The following is a 23,337-nucleotide window of genomic DNA, read 5'->3' as shown; positions in this document are numbered from 1 at the left end:
TTGTAGTAACAAATGAGACAGATTTAAAGAAGTGGGGGTTTTTAACGTTTGTTAGAAAAATAACAGGAGACATAAAATGTACATATGCACCAAAGTATTTTTTTACTGAACAGTACAATCCTTCCTCTGTACATTTGAAGCTGCCCTGTGTATCTAAACTTACTCTACAAACTTGAGAAAACACAAGCTGCCACCTCATAAAAATGGACCTGTGTTGCCATCCTTGTCCTGCAGCACACATCCTGGAAGGAACTCAAATCCAGTTAAATCACTCCTCTAGCTCCTAGACAAAAATACAAAACATTTCCTTTGCCTGCTGGGCCCCAGAGTGGTGAGCAGAAGGGAGGAACTCCTTTATAACTGGAGGAAATGGGGCAAGCCTGTCAAACACACGGCACTGAAAGAGCCAAAATACATTTATGCAACACTTAAGCAAAGTACAGCAAGTAAGTCCTTAATAAAAGAATAACAAAACAGAGGTAATCGATTTTGTTATAATGAACCATTTTGTCACACCAAACACAAAACTGACCTGTCAACAGTTCAGCTGAAACATTTCTGCGCAATAAAAAGATGGTAACAAAATAACTCCCCCAAAGTAACCCATTTACCTTCCTGCTGTGGGCAAACTTTCCCTCCTCATGGACTTTTATTTGCTAGCTAAGAGTCAAAAGACAGCTGGAAAATAAGGGGAAGTTTGGTACAAATCAGGGGAAGAAAGGACACAATGCCCTGACTGGAAACAGGATTGATAAAAAAGACCAGTGCTGGTATCCCAGAATAACAAGCAGCTGCTTAATTTGGAACATTTTTCCCCTCCCTTATCGTATTTTAAGATACAGATATGGTTTACTTAAATACAACTGTTACATTTGTTTTGTCTCATTTTTAAAAGTTATCTTTTAACACCTTTTCTGAAGACGTTTACATTAACAGTGCTCAGTCACAGTAACTCAACTCAAACTTCTCCTGATCTTAGCCATCGAAGGGGCTTTGCAAATTCACTCAGGCAAAGAGTAGCTCTGTGCCCTAATGTGACTAAGAGCAAATTCTAAGATGAAAGAAAGCTGCAGTTTACAGAAAATGATTGAAATCTCAATCTGCAAACTGCTATCCTCACTAAAAAATAACTATTAAAACACCAGCTGGGGAAAAATTAATTTTCTATTTACACTCAGGCAATTTCTGCTATTCCTGTTGGAGTAACACATCACAAGACAGAAATACAGCAATAACAGTATCTACTGCCAATGTCCTGGAGGTCTGAGAAGGGTTACCTTATTTACCAGCAATAAAAGAAAAATTAAATACTACACACAAATCAAGTTCTGTCATTTTAAGTCCCTTATAGCAAGCTCATTGTTTTAAATGCTTTACTGGTTAAATGTATAACAGAGCAAACTATTTCAGTTTGAAGAGACCTACAGTGATCTTGTAGTTCAACTGTCTGACCACTTCAGGGCTGACCAAAATCTAAAGCTCGTGGTTAAGAGCATTACCCAAATCCTTTTATGCAGTGATAGGCTTGGGGCATTGACCATGTCCTATAGAAGCCTGTTCCAGTGTATGACCATTCTCTCAGCAAAGAAATGCTAACATGCAGTCTAAAAACCTCCATGGCACACCTTCGAACCATTCCTATGCTTCCAGTCACTGGATCCCAGGAGAAGAGCTCACCAGCTCCCTTTGCACCTCCTCTCCTCAAGAAACTTGAGAGAGCAGTGAGGATATCTCTCAGCATCCTTTTCTTCAAACTATACAAACCTGAATTCCTTAGCTGCTCCTCAGAGGTATCAAGATTACACATATGATTTCTTCAAAAGAATAATTTATTGCCCTAAATGACAATATAGTTCATTATAAAGACTGGAAATAAAATAGCACCACCAGAAAAAAGAAGTCTGAGAGAAGGAAAGAGACAATAACTCATTAATTAAAGAGCTTTGGTTTACCAGACTGCTGTCATTATAAGAAGAACATTCCTTCTTCATGCCAGCAAGTTTCATCAGATGCAGTAGAAGGCTGTCTGTTCAAGACATACCCTACACAAGGATAATATGGACACCAGTCGCCAGTCTTGCCCAAATGGAAACTGTTGATACATCAGGCACACTTTATTGCTACTGGAAAACTAAGTACAAGAACTCTACTGTCATAGGTGTATCCATAAATAAAGCATCTTCCAAAACAGGTGCTCCCTCTGTTGCCGGACAGAAAGGAAAAACATAAACTGCATCTCTCCTCAGCATGACAACTCTGCAGGTTTCTGTGTAAATCTGCAGTAAAAGTGTTATTGTGTTCTGCATGAAGTAGGAAATAATACTGCTTTCTCACTCACTTTCAGAAACCTCACCAGATTTAAAGACTGCTTAGCTCAAATAATTCAAAATATAATTGGTCAGAAAGTATTCCCACATTCCTCATTCATCATAACCATTAATGATCTTAAAAATACTAAAGAAAATATGTTTAAGTGATCCTCTTATTAGGTAATGTGATTACCAGCAATTCCTAAACCAATCTACTTTTCCAATGTCTTTATTTCAAAGTTATTCTAAGATACAGTTCATTGTTATCTTTTAAAAAAGTAGAATTTTACATTTCCATGTAACCTAAAAGCAAAGACCATGCAAGAGTTAACACAGTGTCCTAGGTATGTTAGTTCAGCATGAGCTAACTCAGTACTACCACTCTTTCCTGAGAGTACATATCATCAAGGAGAAATCATACGATACCTTCTCTAACACCAGTTTAGGATTCCTTCTTATCCCTTTCTATAAAAGCCCAGTTACTGATGCAGGAAATTGTGAGATTATTACTGACAGAACTCGCTTCCTGATGCTGACTCTTCTTTTTGCCATCCTCTGAGCATCCCTTAGCAGAGCAAAGACAGGTTGTAAGAGAACTGCGTCTGTCTTCAGAGAGCAGCACAATGAAAACTGCAGGGAGGAAGAACAAACACCCAGAGAAAGGACAGCTCTTGCTGTCTTGCTGGATCACACTGCGCAAATGAAACTGTTCTAGCTATAATGTCCTTTACTGCAATCAAAATGGTTTTGGATTTAGACAAAGGACACATGGAAGGGAACAAGCAAGGAAATATTCAAAGAGAGGGAGTACAAAAACTTTCTGGATTCTCTTTTTCTGTTCAACTGTCGCACCAGCAGCCGTGACCCTTGGCAGGAGACCAACAGTGTAAGATGTCAGTCTGCATCCGATTTTTGTCAGACAGTTTTTATAGCTACCATTTTGGTCCAAATAGAAGGTTATACTTAGATATGGAAGCCCACATAATTCTTGAGCATACAAATAGCGCTTCACAAGAAAATTTCCCTCAGTGGTGTCCTTCAGCAATTCAAACAACACTTGGAAACATGATACTTTCAGATTTCAGGCAAGGGGATTCCTAACCGGCAGCTAAGAAGGGTCTCAACAAACAGTCAAATTCCTCTTTTCCTTCCCCTTTTTCTTGCCTTCTCCAAGATGCTGCTCCCAGTCTCAGCAAAGACACAATATCATATATAGGAATTACAGCCACATACAAGGAGAAGCCACAGTGCATGCAAGTCATGTATTATTTTCCTACTGATCTGCTAGCTGTTCAGGCGAAAAACACTCACCAACCACCTTGCAGTAGTCAGGCAGACATAAGTAGACACATTCTGTAGATAGAGCTATGTTTGCCCTGCCAGTGAGCAGGAATAGGTTTCCCTGCATAACTCAACATGATTTCAAGAGAAGAGAGATCCATGAAAGGAAGATTTACTGGATAATTAGACCAACAATTTCTAGAACACTGATCAGTTCTCATCTAGCTCCCTGAGGATAATGCACCATTTGAAAAGGCATCACTTAAAATACTTATCTTTTATATTTGTGGAGAAAAGCAATGAAAACACAGAAATGTTATTCTCTCCATTCTTAGACAAATATATTTAATCTTATAGTTACATACAATGCTGTGGCACCTCATCCCAGGTGGTGAACGGGCCAGTGAGTATCCTCCAAGGGAAAGGGAGAGCTCACCAAAGGGCGGGGCAGGGAGCACGGTCCCTTGAGTAGGGGCCCCCGAACCAAAAGACCGCTCCATCGGCTGCGGATTAGCTCTCCTGCCTTTTTCATCAACCCCGGGACCCTTTTCCTTTTAGTTCTTTCTGTTGTCCTTTGCTGCAGGTGGGGGGTGAGTTGTGTTTGGTGGACTTGGACTTTGTAACATCTTAAGACGAGTCATGGGCAATAGATTGTCCACTCAACAGAGGGGGATTTATTTCCAAGTTGCAGGTACCCTGGAGGGTGGGGGGAAAAAGTTTTCAAAGGGTTTGTTGAAAAGGTTTGTGCGCTGGCTTGCCCCCCAGTTCTCCGGAGTGTCGCTCCAACAGTTAGAGACCGTCTGGTTTTGGGACGCGGTGGGGCAAAGATTGACGAGTGTCTGTGCCCAGGGCGACACTTCGGTTGACAAATTTTTTGGACTTTTTATTGAGATTAGAACTGCAGTAAAGGAAAGAGAGAGAGAAGGAGACAAGCCAGACAAAGTTTCCCGTTACCCCCTCCTCTCCTCTCCCTCAATCCTGTTCCTCTTCCCTTAAACCTGCGATGGGCAGCTCGGCAAAGATCGCAGGTGAGCCTGGCCAGGGAAACTAGCCACTGCTCACCTGGCCCCTCCAGGTCTCCATGATGCCCTAGCCCTGGCAGCAAGGTGCCTGCCATCAGGGAGCCTTCCCCTGCTCCCTCTTTCCGATGTTCTTCCTTCCCCTGGTTTAACCACGGTTGGTACCCCAAAATCTGTTTTGAAGAGAAACCGAAAGTCTACACCCAAGGCTACCCCTAAATCAGCCCGATTCTACCCCCAGAACCCCAAAGTCCATTAGGTTTCAGTCCTCGTCCCATGAGCCACAAAATGTTACCCCTGCTCCTGGAGCACAAGATGGCATCGGCCACATGGTGTGGCCGCTCCCTTCTGCTCCCCTTCTTCTTCCTATAATCCCTTTCGCACTGATCCACCCCCTCCTCCTCCTCCCTCAGCTCCGCCCCTCGTCCCTTGTCCCAACCCCTTCCTGCTACCCTCCTCCTCCCCTTATCCTGCTTCTTTCTCCTCCCACTTGAGGGAAGTCTCTTCCCACCACGCTCCACCCATGGATCCACCCTCAGAGTGGCTGCCCCCGCCCACGAATGGTTCCACCCATTATGAATGGGGTCAGTTCTCAGACCACTCCTCCTTGGCAAGCGGTCCCGCCTACCCACTTCCAACTTCTGATTCCCACACCCCTCCTTCTGGTTCCCACGCTCTGGAAACTGGATGTGACAAGCCAGGGGATCAGCACCTGGAACAGGAGACCACCTTATTCGCTGTCCCGGTTCACTATTCCAGGCAGAGGGGGATTCCTAATTGGCAACCGTTCGAATAATCCCATAAGAAGGAGATCTGCAAAGTGCAGAAGGAGTTCAGGAGAAGGAGTGAATATTTCAAAGGCTTTTTGCATGCCACCTTCACTTCGAATGTTCTGGTCCCTAACAACCTGAAGGATTTGATTACATGTCTCCTTCTACCAATAGAATATGAGTTGTGGGAGGACACATGGAAAAGGTTGCTTGGGGAACTCCTTCCTGGGCTATTGCAGATTCCTGAGTGCACCCCTGACACTGACAACAAACCCACGACAATGCAGCATTTGTGCAGCAAAGGGGAATGGTCACTGGTGGAGGCACAGGCCAAAAAAATTCCAAGGCCTGTCATTTTAAAGATCCAAACCACTGCCGAGAAAGCATTCATGATGATGCCCACAACTAAGCCCAGATTGAATTTTGCCACCATCAAGCAGGGCCCAGCAGAACCAATCATTGAATTTGTGGAGAGGCTGAGGGCGGAAGTGGGAAAGCAGGTAACCAATAAAGAAACTCAATAGGAAATAATTGTAGAAATGCTAAAGTTAAATGCTAATGAAGCCTGCAAAAGAATAATATTGTCTTTGCCACTCTAGGCCCACACTTAGGCTGATTGTAGAAGCCTGCGTGAAACGGGCAGTGGTTCCAGTGCCACCACCAACATCTAGCAGAGGACCACCTTGGATCGTGGCAATGGCTACTCAGCATCCAGCCCCAGTGCGCTGCTTTATTTGTAACAAGATCAGGCATGTAGCGCGCATCTGTCTGGAAAAGCAGAAGACCACCAGCAGACAGATGCAGGGGGAGGCAGGAAGCACCACTGAGCAAAAAAAAACTAGAGGGGGAGCATGGGCCTGCCTCGCATGAAAATACAAATGAGGCGGGCTGCTAGGGGAACTCTGGGGGGGCAACAATAATAACTTTGACATTAATACCGAACACAACACTTACCGAACTCGACACGTAGCACCCGGGTGGGACCCTCGTCCTCCCTGGGGCTTGGCTTTGACAGAGAACACCTTATGTGACACTCAGGATTGGCGGAGTGTGCTGGTCGGACCCCTGTCACCGGCGTTGTTTGCCAGACTCAACTGCACTTATGTCGTACTTGGGGATACAAAACATACTCCTCCAGAGACTGAAATCATGCCGCAGACCCAGCTTGTGTGTCTGGACGGTTTCTTTCTCCTGGCACAGTGCATCCAGCCACCGTACTTCTTGCCCAAGGGTCAGCTAATAGCGCAGGCGATCCCGGTGCCAAATAACATCGTGGCTAAACCGACAGATACCTGTGTCTATTGGGCAGAAGTAATAGGTGAAGACAAACCAATTACTGGATGTAGACTCCGTTGGGGTGAGGATTACTTCTACCTCGACAGACTCTTTGACACCGGAGCAGATGTGTTGATCATCCCTACTGATCGATGGCTGTCACATGGGGAATTGCAACCCATGGCAGGAAGAATACAAGGAGTCGGCGGTCCAAATTGGCAAGGCAGTCGAAAAGTGTCATCAAAGTAGAGGGACCAGATGGCCACGTGGCGAATATTCGCCCATTTGTTATGGAATATAAAGCTCCCCTGTGGGGTAGGGACACCATGTCTCAATGGGGAGTCAGAACTGAGATCCCAAAATCCCCACGGGATTTTTCCTAGCGGCCACTGTGGAGCACCCTGTCCAAAAGCTGAATTGGCTAACTGATGAACCGGTTTGGATAGATCAGTGGCCACTAAACAAACAAAAATTAAAGGCACCTCAACGAACTCGTGGAGGAGCAGTTGGCAAAAGGCAACATTGTGCCAACAGTTAGCCCTTGGAATTCTCTGGTGCACGTCATCAAAAAGCCAGGGAAGGACAAGTAGTGGCTCCTTCACGACCTTCATGAAAAAACAAGAAAATTGAAGACATGGGGTCCCTACAACCGGGCATGCCATCACCCTCAATGCTGCCACAAAACTGGAATCTGGCCGTGATAGATATAAAAGATTGTTTTATCCAAATTCCCCTCGACACCAAAGATGCACCATGGTTTGCCTTCTCGGTTCCGTCCACCAACTGAGAATCCCCAATGAGGCACTTCCATTGGCAGGTACTGCCTCAAGGCACGAAGAACAGCTCCAGTATCTGCCAATGGTACGTGGCCTCATTGCTGTCTCCGGTCCATGCCAAGGCTGGGGAGGCCATCATCCTTCATTACATGGATGATGTGCTGATTTGTGCGCCCCCAGGGAAAACGTGTTAGCATGTCCTCGACCTGGTCATCGAGGTTTTGATTTCTGCCGGTTTGAACTTCAGAAGGAAAAGGTTCAAAGGATGCCCCTGTGGAAGTATCTTGGGCTCCAAATCACCAACAGGACCATTGTTCCGCAAAAATTGGCCATTAACAACAAACCAAAAACCCTGGCAGATCTCCACCAACTGTGGATCTTTGAACTGGGTCAGGCCCTGGCTAGGCTTAACAACCGAAGACCTAGCCCCCCTTTTCAATTTATTAAAAGGGGGAGATGAGATGAGCTATGTTCTCCTAGGGTACTGACCCCAGAGGCCAAGGCTGCTTTAGAAAGGATGGAAAGGGCGATGGGGTCAAGGCAGGCCCATCGTTACCTGCCAAGCTTGCAATTTGAGTTTATCATCTTGGGTAGGCTGCCACACCTCCACGGCCTCATTTACCAGTGGGACCCAGACCAGAGGGACCCCCCCCTTGATCACAGAGTGGGTGTTCCTCAGTCACCAATGGTCCGAGAGTATCAACAGGCCAGAGGAGCTGATGGCTCAGCTGATCAGGAAGGCCAGGGCCCACTTGCAAGAGCTGGCAGGTTGTGACTTTGCATGCATTCATGTGCCGCTTGCCCTGTCATCAGGTAAACTGACAAACGAGGTTCTGGAGCATTTGCTCAGAGAGAATGAGACTCTCCTGTTCACTTTGGACAGCTACACGGGACAAACATCTGTCCACCATCAAAGCCATAAATTGTTCAATAAAAATTTCAATTTGGTACCAAAAGATAAATTGAGCCAAGCACCACTCAAAACGCAAACAGTTTTCACAGATGTGTCTGGGGCTTCCCCCAAGTCAGTTATGACTTGGAAGAACCCCCAAACTCAGCAGTGGGAGGCAGAAATTAAAGTTGTTGAGGGTTCCCCCCACATCACTGAGTTGGACACGGTTGTTAGGGCTTTCAAGAGGTTCTCTGAGCCACTTAATTTGGTTACCGATTCGGCCTATGTGGCTGGTGTAGCATCCAGAGTGGAAAACTCCGTTTTGAAGGCGGTCTCAAATCAAAACCTCTATAAGCTGCTCTTGAAATTAATTTATGCCGTCTCCCACCGAGAGCATCCGTTCTACATAATGCATGTGAGGTCATATACTGACCTGCCAGGCTTTATCGCAGAGGGTAACCAAAGAGCAGACACCCTGGTTGCGCCAGCTGAAATGGCTCGGCTTCCTGATGTGTATCAACAGGCAAAGCTAAGTCATCAGAGATTCCACCAGAATGTGCCTGGCTTGGTGTGGCAGTTCCAACTGAGCCATGACCAGGCCAAAGACATTGTGGCCACATGTCTCCAGTGCCAGAAGCTTGTGGTGCCTACCCTGAGCTCTGGTGTCAACCCTAGAGGCCTAGAGTCATGTGAGTTATGGCAGACTGATGTTACTCATATTGCACAGTTCAGTAGGTTGAAGTATGTACATGTTAGCATTGACACCTCTTCTGAGGCAGTCTTCACTTCTGCCCACACAGGAGAGAAGGCCAAAGATGTACAAAAACACCTTGTGCAGGCCTTCTCTGTGTTGGGGATCTCAAGGGAAATTAAGTCGGACAATAATCCAGCCTATGCTTCCGTGGCCTTCAAGGGGTTCCTGCAGAAGTGGGGAATCAAACATAAGATGGGCATCCTGTATTCGCCTGCAGGTCAGGGCATGGTTGAGCGTGCTCACCAGATGCTCAAGCGAGTCCTAGAGCAGCAGCAGGGCGATACTCAATTGGACAGTCCACATACCAAATTACACAAAGCCCTTTCTACCATCAACTTTTTGAACTGCTCTTTTGAGATCATGAGTCCTCCCATTGTGAGGCATTTTGCAAACTCTTCACCATTATGACTGAGAAAACATCCTCCTGTAATGGTGAAGAACCCGGAGACAGGCTGTGCGGAGGGCCCACATGAATTGGTCACCTAGGGACATGGGTATGCTTGCATGTCCATGCCCCTCAGGTTGAGGTGGGTCCCTCAAAGGTGGGTCTGACCCTACCTCGCTGGTCGCGGGTCTCCATCAAAGTCAACCCCAAACAAGGTCACATACACAGCGCTACGTTGCTGCTGGCACCCCTCCATTGAACACCAGGAGTCCCCCAGTGGGCAAGACATTCCCAGCCCAGTTCCAATAGCAGACTTGTTGTTTTCCCCCTCTGTTCATGAGTTTTTTGAATAAGTTATGTTTGTTTTATTTCAGCCAGCCACCCGAAGTCGCAGCATGTGGTACTTCGCCATCACTGTCTTATGCCTGTGCCAGCCTTCGGAGGAGTGGATACTCCCACAGCCAAAGACCATTGGGGTGACCCTCGCCCAGGCCGTGAGCCAGGACCATCTCTGTTTGTCAATGGCCTCAGCAGAAGACCCACTGTCAACTTGCCTCGTGGGATCCTGTTTAAGCCCAAAGAGTTTCCAACATCACTAATCACGGTTAAAGATCAATACAATGCCCGGGATCTCCTGCGTGGCTGGCCCACATCACCCACTTTCCCTGTGGTCAGTCCCCTCTTCTTGTGGCAGGAATGGTCAAAAGACCTTCCCAAAGCAAAAGAGGAACCTCAAGAGTTTGAACTGTTGGGTTCTTCCCCTGCCCCGTTTCGTGTTCACTTCGCATATAAGCCCCCTTATTACCCTGAACGTTATCCCCGAGTGATCCAACACACCCTTGAATAAAAGGCCACCACCTGGTGTAACAAGACTGCCCAGGTTGAGGGAGCTCCTGTCGAAGATCCCCGTGAACTGGACAAGGGAGCCTTCCTCATCTGCGGCAACTGGGCATTGGCAGGCATCCCTTCTCGCCTTCTCAGAGGGCCATGCACGATTGGGCGGTTGACCCTGTTTTTCCCCAACAAAACACAAATTGCTAATTGGAAACGAACAACTCATTGGCAGTCCAAAAAAGAGAATTTAGAAATTTGGACCCAAATTGTGACTCTGAAATTTTCCACTGGGCGAAAACCAAAAGGGTCGTGGTATCTGTCTTTTTGCCCTGCGTATCTGCAGCAAAGGCTCTAGAAGAACTGGGCCACCTAGACTGCTGGGTAGCAAAACAGGCCAACTTTACGTCATCCGCCTTAAGTGACCTCCTCGAAGACAAGGAAATCACCAGGAAAGCGACCCTGCAAAACAGGGCGGCCATTGATTTCCTGTTGTTGGCTCACAGTCTCAACTGTGAGGACTTTGAGGGACTCTGTTGCTTCAACCTGTCATCAAGGAGCCAGAGTGTCCACTCCAAAATCCGAGAATTACAAGGACTCATCACCAACATGAAGCAAGAAGTCAAAAGCTGGCTGGACAATCTATTCAAAGTCTGGGGACTTTCAGGCTGGTTGGCCTCCGTTATTAAGACTGTTCTCCTTGTTATACTTATTTTGTTCCTAGTATCAGTTGCCCTATTGATCTTTAAGTGTATCATCGCCCGCAGCATCTCCCCAAACACGTCAGTCAATCGTATTGAAATCACACCAAACCCAGACTGGTGGGTCAACGAGGATCCCCCCTCAGAAGGCAAATCCAGTTCGTCCTCGCCATCCGTGTCTTAAAAAGAAAAAGGGGAGATGTTGCAGTGCGCCGTTTGGTTTGGCTTTTCTCCTATGTTGTATGGTCTGTTCTCAAGTTACACCCCCAAGTTATGTACAGAATGGTTTGTTCCCTTCCCGCCTCTAGCCCCTGTCCGTTACCCTAAACTCCTCCCAAGTTCCAGAACCTACCCTACCTATAACCCTAAGCCCGTCCCACGGAGCTGCCACCTTCCCTTTGCCCCTCCCCTTGTTCTAGTATGTTCTGTGTTAATCATCCCTCCCCGGTAATATGATTTGCTCAGTTGTATGTATCCCTGCCTACGTTTCCCCCTATGGGTTTACCTGATACGAAGCCCAACCCATTGTTACGCCCCTCGTTTGCTCTGACTGGCGTACAGTTTGTACCCTCCCATGGGGGAGGTCCCCTATTTAAGTTGCTGCACAGCAGTGTTCTGTGCCTTTTGTGGTTCTCCCTCCCCAGTCCCAGTACCCTTCCCAATAAACCTCCTCCTGGAACTACAAAAGGTCTCCTCCACTACTCTTTACTCGCCTCAGATGCACAGCTGAAGCCATAGCTCACTCAGAGCTATACTCCTATTCTGGATTCCACGAGATTCTGGAAAGGAGCCACTCTCAGCGCAGGCTCACCCTAGAGCTGGTCGGGTCCCCTGTGAGAGTGGGCGAACACTGAGCCACGTCAGACACCCAAGGCTTTTGGATGGTTCTGCAAACTGGCAGCAGTCAGCATCAGATTATCTGTTCAATTTTAGCACAAAATTGCCTTTTACATGTGAGATTTACCTCGCAGGCAAAGGTAGCTGAAATGTAGACTCCCTGCATTCATTCCTTCGATAGCCTGGCCACAGCAGGAGGTCTGTCCTGAAGGTTAATTCAGACCGACCATGCATTGAAGTGAGCTCTTGACTGCCCAGTTTAACAGCGGATGTAAGTGAAGATGCCAGGACAGCCTACATCCTGACTCACTCCCGAGTACTGAGAGCCTACCACTCCAGGGAAGCCCACAGCAGGAGACCAGGCAGGAACAGAACACACACCAACCTGCCTTATGACTTTGGGCAAGTCAATGACTGCAGAAGAGTATTTAGCTACAGAAATCATGGTGGATAATCCTCTGAGTCTATTAGAGTAGAAATTACTAATATAATGAAGTAGCAAGAGTAATATGATCATCCAAAATTACTTATAAAAATATTAGTAAAGGCTGGATTTTATTAATTAAAAAAATAAATTCTCAGTTTTCAGCTATTCAGAAGGAAGACTCTCAAAGTTCCGCCTTCCTTTTCCACTGTTTGTAGGAACAAAGCTTGTAAAGGCAAAGTGCATATCTTATTGAGTCCAGCTCCCTACATCAATCTATTCAAAAGCTTTCTAGAAATTAATAGCCCTATTTCTCTGGATTTGATGACATCACATGTTTGGTTTTTGTTACTTATGCCCCTACCATGTTACCTTCCTGAAAATAAAAGTAGACTATACAGAAAATGAAGGCATTCTGCACAGTCAATCATTCATCATAAGAAGCTGCTACTTTAGGGCTGACAGTAGTAGATGTGAGGATCTGAGGTATTCAAAGGTACTGAAATGCATTACAGGAGTTTTAATTTTTAGATAGAGACAAGCTCCTCTAGCAAGTCTACTAGGTTTCTTCCTGAGAACAGCTGGCAGCCTTGTCAGTCACTTGTATCACAATAGATTGGCCGTGTCAGACACATACAAATAACAAGATGTAATGACTTTGTTGAAGGTGGCAGTCAGATGAAAGTCTCCATGACTTTGCTACTTGTGTAAGGACAGAACTGTTTGCCTGCCCAGATTGAAAGAACAAACTGAATTTTGAATTTAGGCCAAAATGTTCTTGCCATTATACAAAATGAACATCAAACAAACAAGTACAACATTATATTCTGAAAAGGCAAGCAAAAACAAATTTGCAGAGCACAGAAGGATAGAGACCATGATGTTCTATGGCCAATAAATAATTAAATAAAGTTATGAACTGAAAATGCTACTCAAACAGCACACAGAAGGTTAATTTCAAAACACAAGGGAATGCCTTCAAAAGAGAAAAGAGCGAGCGAATGCTTACTTTTTAGGTGACCAAAGGAAAATACAAGACTAGAGAAAGGAAACACAGCATTCCAAAGTCATTCCCTACAGAACAGGCAGCTATTTAAATATGTTCTGATGACAACATTTCAAAATAAATGCTAAAAAACATTATAGTCCTCTTATCTCAATGCAGTGTGCAGTGCAGTACTGCACAGAATGAAGCTTCTATTCAAAGAATAGGTACTTGACAAAAAAGAACATTATCTATGAATAACAGTCTCCTGGAGATACCTTTGAGAACTTTTTTGTGTTTGTAAATTAAATAGTCCTTATAGACTGAGACATTTATAGAAACAGTCTCCTTCCCTGCATTCTCCAAAAAGCCTCAAATCACTTCTCGTACACTTGGCAGAGGAAAATTCCACACCTGTATTTTCCCAATCCCTGAAAAATTATTATGTTCTTTCTGGAACATAACACTTCGCTCTTCTAACAAAAAGGAAGCCATCAACCACCAGACAGTTTTTCAGCTTCCCTTGGCTTATTCACTGACTCTATCTAGACTCTCATCTTCACTTTGCTCTTTGAAGATGCTTCACCTGTGAAGCTCTACAGACATTTCACTGCTGCAGACAACCAGCTGCAATTTATGGATAGAAAAGACATACTCCTTTGTGAAGAAATAATGTGGTTTTAATGTCTTACTACTTCTTGCCTCGAATGCTATCTGAAGATAGAACATCCTTCTTCTCTGCTTGGCAGCACTGACTTTTTCATGCCAGCTTTGCCTCAGTTTTAATCGGGATGGCAATACAGAATGTGGAGACGAAAACCAGTGCTATGAAGAAATGGAAACTGCATAACATCACAAAAGTAAAAGAGCTGAACATGCACCTGCCTATCTGTGCACCCCCCAAGAACACTGAAGAAACCAGTACATCATTTTTACTGAAGACCTAGCAAGAAAGTACAATAAATTCACCACGACAGATGACACTGCTAGTTCAGTGCCTCCTTTTGTGGGGACGGGAAGAGATCAATTCAAGCACCTGCAGATCCTCATGCTTGACTCAAGAGCGAATACACAAGTCAAAAACAATTCTCAAGGAAAGATGACAGGCACAATATGTGACAGCATCAGAAAGGTAAATTACCCCAAATGAATTTTTAATGCAATGATTAAAAGGAAAACACAGGATATCTTATCCATTCAGATAATTGGGGAATTATTAGTTCAGATAGGGATTAATAGAGGTATTGTAAGAATAATAAAGAATCTGAATGGCAGAAAATCATGTTATCCTTGGAAAAAAAAAAGCAAACTACTGAGCTCAAAAGTAGGGGGCAGACTACTCTGTAGTTCGAATTACTTATTCCCAGTAACTTCAATTCAGTGCCAGTTCATGCAGTGCTCTGGCAACGCTGATCACTACAACAGTCACAGCAATATCAAGGCTGCCATTAAACTGAATTACAACAGCAACGTAAATAAAAAATCATTGTGAATGCAATCAAATCCAAAAGTTGTGATGTGACAAAGGAGAGACAGGTAATCCAGAGCCATCAACAAGCACACGGTCTGTGCCTACAGAAGGAACTCGAGCAGGCCAGACAAGGTTAGGGAATTCTGCTCCAGGTCTATACAACTACAATATTACTTCATTCAATTTTTTTTCAAACATGCAGGAGGCCAGGATACCTTTTGTACATCACAATTCTTTACTAGCCGTTGTATCTTTTGCATATTTATACTGAAATGCCATCATCTTTTTCCTTTCTGGAGAAAAAAAAAAATTTAATCTGCTCTGGCAGTGTAAAAGAATCATCAAGGTTAGATTTGTGATCCCTTATTGCCACCAAAGTAGTAATAAGATTACTTTAAACGAATTAAAAATCAGCTCGCTCTGCATTTACTTGCACCCTTTACCTTCAGTCTTTCAAGTTTAATTCAGCTCTTTTCCTTTCCATCTGAACTTTTCAAATTTTATTTATATTTTTCCACTACTGAGAAGCTCAGACAATAAAATGACTATTCCAGGTCCCCAAAATAATATAGTTAGAACACTCTAAAGTGTGCTTAACTTTAAGCATGCATGTGAGCAGCCCTACTGACCTTGAAACTGTCATGTCGAATGCACTTTGTTGAACTGCAGCTACAAAGATGAGCTATCATGTTTCTTTACCACAAAAAAAGAAGTGCCTTACTCTTCAGCTCAAGCACATAATCAATTGCTCTGTCTGGTGCCATTATCACAGCCAGCCTTCCCTCCTCAAATGTTTTACACATTCATTATATAGTAGTGGAGCAGCACAATAATGGAGTTATCAGTCTAGCTAAAGCACTCAGTAGTCTATAGGAACAATAGCTTTGAATATTGAATTATGAAAATTTGGACTCTTCCTGCATTTGCATCGAGCACCAAATCCTCTTCTCTTCTGACAAGCTAGGAAAAGCACTTCTTTCAACTTCTACCTGATACACATTCAATCCATTCAGGCAGTTTCTCTTCAAACCTCCCTAACCTCTCCTTGATTGCCAAGCAGGGGGAGGTATACTTCAACCTTCTGGAGACCACTAGAGGAGGAAGAAAACAAGGGAAAAAATAAGGACTTGTTCCAGTCATGACTTTCCCAAAGTATACAGGTACTTAGAATCATAGAAAGAAGCTATTCTAGAGATTATGACATCAGGGAAAAGAAACAAAACAGGAAAAAGACAGAGCTGGTCCTGGATAACAGAAAGAAGAGTTACAGACAGGAACTATTCTATTATCAAGAGAGACATTAAGAATCCTCCAGGTGAATTAAGGAGTATAAGTATTTCCTTGGTGCATAACACACCTCACTGGATACCATAAGCACATAATAACAGAAGCAATATTAAAAATAGGGATTTTGCATCTAAATCCATTCCAAGCATTTAAGACACCCTGGAATGTAGTCATAAACCACTGACCATTGACATACTGCCTTGTTACAGATACAGTTCTTTGAACTACCTTCACCAGTAGTAAGGCCCTGCTCAAGGCAGTCTTTCTCTCACAAGACTGTACTGAGAAGCAGAGCTTTTAAAACATATTCACCTGACAACTATGATACATGCAAACAAGATGGTAAGGTGAATATATTCAGGACCTGGTAACATCCCTCAAAGTCTTCACCCCTCAAAACAATAGCAAGGTTCATTGCACCTCTATACTCCATTTGATTAGCAAACAGCTGCAAAGACTGAAAGAATAAGAGCAACAGTAACACTGCAACCTGCAGCATACAGCTGTGCCTATGCAATACACAAAGGCCAGCAAATTCATACTGGTGCCATTCTTCAATTTGTTAAAAAAAACTTTGACTGCTTCAATAAAAAAGAATAGCATGAAACATAGCATGGTAAGATCAAATGAATTAGGGACAATAAATCTGGAATTAAGAGAATGAAAAGCAAAGTGACTGAAAAAATCTAATCCTCTAAGAAGAAAGTACCCTTGGCCACGCATAGAAACACCTCCCCTTATTTCTCCCAAAGGCAATGCCAATTCATACAATTAATGTAAGAGTCTGACTTAGTTCAATGATCTAGAAGAGTTTAATCAGAGGGCTGTAACAAGATAGGCTGACAAAGGTGTCTCCGATACCTCTGAACTCTGGCGTATCTACATAAGCATTTTATTCTACATCTGGAGAGGGCTTTCAAAGTAATCATCATCCAATCCTGACTTACTGCAGTTTTGTGCATATGCTGTAGCAGTCCTGGAGGGCACTACATAGGCGCTTCAGGAAGTTTTCAAAAGAATGAACTGTAGACCCTTACTAACTGCTAGTGTGTACCAAGTCCACAGGACTGAACCAGACCAGAGCTACCCTACACTGAAAAAAAACCCCAAACACCTTATAATTAATGAGTTGCTGACAAGAGACATAACAAAGGCCTCTAAGGCTTTATATTCCCAAAGAAGGGAACTGAACCTGACTGTTGTTAAGCCCAGCAACATTCAATCTCAGTATTTTAAAACCTAACTCAAAAAAAAAAGCAAACATAGCAGAAGAGGAAACAGAAAGAAGATAAAGGGTGAAACAACATGAATTAGGGAAAAAGTAAAGAAAATTGTTTCCAGGCATATTAATATGAGAAAAATTAGTATTTCTTCACAATGACAGAGCAGATATTTCAAATTTTCATGCAATGCAGCAATAAAAGACAGAACTTTTCAGTATTTTATATAATCTCACCGTGTAATAGAGACTCAAAATAGAGAAATAAGCTCTTCATTAGGAGAGGAGGCTAAAACTCAATTTCATCAGTATGTAGAGAGAGATGGTGTTGCCTACTTAAGGCCAGCTCTTCTGACACATTCAAGAAGGCCAAGAGTAGAGTATGCTGAGGGACTATTTCAAAGCTGTCTGTCAGTACTAAGAAACTTAACCTTTATCCCACACTCTCCCATAGTATACATCCACTCAACGTAAGAGGGTGAGAAGTCTGGCAATATTTAGCTGCTCTTCCCTGCCCATCCTAATACAGTTCAATAAGCTTCCCGGAGCAAGGACTGGGAAGAATCTGATGCTTCCAAATGCTGAGATCAGTACTTGTAAACAAAATGCCTGGGACAAAACCAGGAGCCTTGACATTGCAATTGCCTTTGTCAATACCGTGTTTATAAAGCCTGGCTACTTAAAAAAAGAGGTGATGCTTCCCACCACAGCTCTTACTTCAGCTATGCCTTAAATCAAATTGAAAATCCTACAACCTACAATTCACCAATTGATTTATACTCTAGGCACAAGTCCAACCTTAACTAACATCTGGAGCTACCAGCATATAAGGAGCCCCAATCACTGGCTAGGACAGAAAAAACCCCCAAGACCTGGACCCAGGTTACCTGTGCAACTTCAATTCTGAAATTTCTGAGTGTGTTCATGCCTGACTCTCAGCCTTAAGATATTTCTTCAATTTTCCTACCACCCCCCATTCCTATACACACTTCACTAAGTTTGAATTTGGTTCAATTGAAGCAAAGCCACAGACAAACTTTTTAAACATGTAGTTTCCCATCAGCAGATTACACATGTTTTCCAGACCAGAGGTGTAACAAGGAGCAGCAGTCTTGGAGAAGTGTTACTAAATGCTGTCATTGACCAACTGTCATTTGCAACATTTGGTGGTTTTGTTTGGTAAGTGGAGGAATCAGGAAATTGCAGAAATATAACTTACACAGCTTTTTTTTTTTCCCCAAGAAAGAAGATCCTAGCTCTTAACAGGAAAGAAATGCAAAGTAAATGTAACTAAAACCCAGTCTGAGTTTACACAGCACATGCTACAGCATAATAATTGCTTCATGCTAATTGCTTCCTTAATTTGAAATGTATATGCCTCTGACAACAACATTTTATTAATAATCATCCTTGTTAACGGCTTTGTCACCTTGCTAAGCACTGAAAGCATTTTACTAACAGCTGCTTAACTCTATACACCCTATTTACACTGAATGACTGCGTAATTTGAACAGGTCTTTAACAACTCATGGTCAAGCTTGCTACGTATTTGCATTGTTTCTTCAATTTACCATCAATATGATACCTGCTAGCATATTCTGGAGCATAGCTGGGACCTTCAGGAAGTCAACTAGAACAAATATTTCCAGCAGCAATAAAGTATTCACCTTTCAGCCAAAACCTAATAATAAGGTTTTGCAAATGAAAGTTTTCAGAAACTTACAGTCACTCAAACTGAGGTGGACGTCCATTGGGGCAGCTAAAGCCTCTGAATCCAGCACAGACACCTGCCCAATTTGAAGTTTCTGCACCAACCATGGATACATTAAAACAATTCAACAGAAATATCTGATTTCAGACACTGAGAAAACGACTTGTTATTTTGTTGCCACCAAACCATTTTTACTTTTTTTCAACTGCAAGAATGATCAAACACTAGATCAGAGTTCCAAGAGAATTTGCAGTCTCCATCCTTGGAGCTTTTCAAAAAAACCTGACCAGACTTGGTCCTAAGCAATCTGCTCCAGTCAACCCTGCTTTGAGCAGGTGGGCTGGACTAGATTATCTTCAGGGGTCCCTTCCAGCCCAAGAGCTTCCACAATTCTCTGATACTAGACCAGATTTTAGATCTCAGATATTCAAACCGGACAGTACAAAAAGGGCATAAATGCGTTGACTTTAACAGTAGGCTTAAATGAAACAGCAGTAAATGAATCTCAGGTATTTGTGGCTCCCAGGAAGTTTAGTATCTCTGTTAAACCCAAGGACAAGTGACAACTAAGAAGGAAGAAATGAGATCAAGCAGAATTGTTGAACTAAATTTCAGTACTTCAATTTAAGCTGACTTTTTTGAACAGACCTATAGCAAATTTCAATTTAAACTGCACAGCCTGACAACACCTCCTTGCTTTTCCAATCAAATATGGGAAATCAGACAAGCATTTATGGGATCAACAATCAGAAACAAGAAGAACATTACAGCAACAAGATAGGCAGGCCCGAACTGAGAAGACATTATTATGCAGCTTTTAAAAAATGTAGCTCTGTATTTCATGCAGCATGCTGGCACAGTGCAGCACTGTCATGACAAATCATGTTTTTGACATGCCCGTGACACACTGAGAAGGACCGCCCTGGACAAGAGCTAGCTCACCTAAGTCTGATTTTAAAACTGACTACAACTGTCTTGTAGTGAATATTTATATTTACTGGTTTGTCCACGTGGCCTGCAACAAGACTAAATTACCTACACCAAAGGGAAGCAAAAAACCTCCTCTGTTCTAATTTTCCTAGACTTAACACCTCTGAATATCTTTGAAGCAAATTTACCAGACCTAACACATGATATATAGATCATTAAAACAGGGAAAAGGAGTAATCTTCTTCTGGTAAAGTATGCTGCTGTAGAAAGAAACACAAAATACTCTGACGCAAAGGAAAAACACAAGTGGCTTTATCACATCAAGCCCTGGTAGCTGGACCTCAGAAAAAAAACCTCCACTTTTAGCACTCAATGATATCTGAGGTACTCACACAACAGTTTGCTTCTCAGGTTAGGATTTCTTTTGGCACACTAGTCTATGTATTTTAACAGATCCCACCTTCACTGCAAATATAAGAGTCTCTAGTCTCTTCTTCCACCAGAAAAAGCCAAAGGTGGATGCCTCTGTGCTTTCTCCATCACAGTATACACCCATTATGAATGGCTCTATACACACTAATCCTGAAAAACAGAATGGATATGGAAACATCACAACAGACAGGGAACTATTCACTTCCTAGTGACAGCCCTTGGAGAAAGGGAGGTGAGGGACATTTTAAAAGCATATTTGTGAACTTTTAAATTATTATTCTGGCTGTGATACCAAAATCCTAAAACTATTAGCTGAAGTACTAGCTGTGAAGCCTCTGGAAAATGTTAAGAGACTTATTGGGACAGGATGAATACCAGGAAATAAAACTTCTGGTAAGTAGCCACACAGTATGACATTTTCCTTACCCATTAAATGCAATACTTAATATTCTCAGCTTTATTTATATTTGCTCTATATGGAGGAGTAAATGCTTTCTTTAGAATGGAAAGTATAATCCTAATTAGCATAAAATTCTGCTTTTAACATTATAGATGTTTTTGCTTACATAAGTACTAACAACCATCACTGCAGCAATGCCAAATAAAATCTAGATGTATTTTAAATTATTACCAGACTGTAAAGCATAATGCATTTAGAAATGACTAAAATTCACAATAGTCAAAATGCATACATACTGAATGCTAAATGTAAAATTATAGCTCCTCTTCATGCACACTGACAAATTACTATTGCATTCTATATTAAAGTCATTTTTGAGGAGCTGAAAGATCATGCTACTTACAATGACATTGATTGTGTCTTCAATTACAGCTAAAACTCTCAAGAAAATCTCATTAATTATTGCATAAAGGCCCTATTTAAATTTTTTGGAGTAATATATGTTTCTTCCAAGGAGAGATACAGCTTGAGTAAATAGTATCATTGCTTGCATTCAGGATTCATTCTTTTGAAAGCTCTAATCACAGAAATTTAAATAGTATTTCATGTCTTACTTCTGCAGAGGCAAAGTATTTTTCAGGATAGTTAAGAATGCAAAATGGAAAATCCAAAATTCATGTTGTAAAAATGTTACCAAAAGACTACACATAAAATGTGAGAAGGTAAATCGCACGGTTTGGGGTCAGTGGAGGTCTACCCATTTTGCACTATCACATCATGTATTGAGGTTTTTTTTAAATGACAAATGAATTGCAGAAGAATCACATTCTGGATAGAAGCAGAATGACTGATACATTCACACCATGGACCCAAGAGTCTTTCTGGAATGGGCAGTATTAAGTAACTGAGGTTAAACTCCAGATGGCTGTATTTCAAATTAGCCTGACAGCAATGTTTACATGGTATACAGCAGATGTCAATCATTACAATGGAGGCACATTTGGGGAGCTGAAGTTAACAATGCTTTTAAAAAGCTTGAGTCTCAATGCAGTCAATAGGAGACCTTTTCTATCTAGCTTCCAGCCTGCACTGTGTGCAGGCGTCAATGTCTGAGTAGCAGGAGGTGCTGCTGGGTGGCCCCTCTGAGAAAGGATATGGGGTTGTCCTGTGCTGGACACAGCCACTCAGACCTGGCTCTGACAGACCCAATGCTGGCCAAAGCTGAGCCCATCAGTGGCAACGGTGATGCCTCTGTGTTGATGTATTTAAGAAAAGGTATAAAACACTGCACAGCAGCTGTAAGTAAAACAGGAGTGAGAACACATGAAAGAAACTCCTGCAGACAACACAGATCAGAAAAAAAGAAGAGGGAGGAGATGTTGTGGGTGCCAGAAAAGAGACTCCTCCCACAGTGCCAGAGCAGATATCCATCCACGCTGCAGTCCACAGAGAACACCCTCTAGAAACAAAGTGTATCAAATAGAAAAGTGAGGAGAATAAGAAGAAGGGATGAAGGGAATATCCTCACAAGTCTCAGGATCCTGTCTCTAAATCAGCATTCAAAACTACTATTCTACTCTGAACAAAAGTGTACCTGTATTTGTGGGACAGGAAAAAACATTGTGGAAAACAAAGGTTTCAGAAACATACTAACTATTTAGGAGAGAGAATCAGTAGCATCGTACACATACTTTATGGTCTACTATTTTCTAATTCTAGTTCTGTAAATGTTGTAACATAAGAGTATGAGTTACCAATGCATTTCCAAAACAAAAGGATTTTGCTTAACTTACAATATAGCTTGCCAGATACATGAAAAATTTCCATTAATAACATGGTACCAATTCAAAATTGTGTCTTTGTGCAAGACTGACAACAGATTAACCATGTTAAAACTAGAAACTGTTCAATGCTACAAAGCAAGTAAAGCACCTAATCACACAGTTCTTTTAAGCTTAAGAACAGCTGCATTGCACTACAGGGAGAAGTTATGAAGCATGTGATTAAATGCAACTAAATTGGGTACAAATCACAAAAATGCAATTTTGAAATGTCTCTAAAGCACACTGGAAACAAACGGGCTTGTGAGACATGAAAAACAGTCTTTTTTCCCAGAGTTTGTCTTTCATGTATGGAAGATGTAAAGATAAAGGAAGACCATAACCATTTTCGAAAACACAGATGACTTCTTACTTCTCAGTGAGGTCAAGCTTTTTAAAATCACCTCAAAAATACTGCATATAGGTTCACCATAAACCTTGATAATAAGGTAATTTTTGCTATATTACAAACTTTGAACCTACATGCAAGTCTGATAAGCAGTCACATACAAATAGCAAATTCAATCTAATTTCAGAGAAAACTCCTATAGCTCAGAAAGAATCTTCATCATACAGCCACAAGAGAATGAAAATAGCTCCCCTACCCAGTAAAATCCTTCCCTACCCTTGGAAAAAGAGTAAAAAACAAAAAACAACAAAAACTCCAAATAAGCAAAACTAACAAAAAACAAAACAAACACCAAATTAAAAAAAAAAGCAGCAATTAGCTTCATCAAGTAGGCAAGGATGAACAGTAAATATGAGAACAAATCTCATCCATCATCTAGATATAACAACTCTAGCAATGATAAATAAATTTCAAAAAAA

General features: G+C 42.5%; 1 protein-coding gene and 1 pseudogene across 1 annotated transcript in view; one reads left to right on the top strand and one right to left on the bottom strand.

Moving 5' to 3' along the window:
* The window catches only part of TNKS (tankyrase), a 140,918-nt gene that overhangs the window by 75,956 nt on the left and 41,625 nt on the right, over positions 1-23,337 (bottom strand). The window lies entirely within an intron of this gene.
* Positions 4,594-5,978, top strand: LOC148223991 (uncharacterized; annotated as a pseudogene).

This window comes from Sturnus vulgaris, chromosome 4 (assembly GCF_052056855.1).
Source record: "Sturnus vulgaris isolate bStuVul1 chromosome 4, bStuVul1.hap1, whole genome shotgun sequence".
NCBI lineage: Eukaryota > Metazoa > Chordata > Aves > Passeriformes > Sturnidae > Sturnus > Sturnus vulgaris.
The sequence above is the reverse complement of the archived record's forward strand: the minus strand, read 5'-3'. Positions and strand labels throughout refer to the sequence as shown.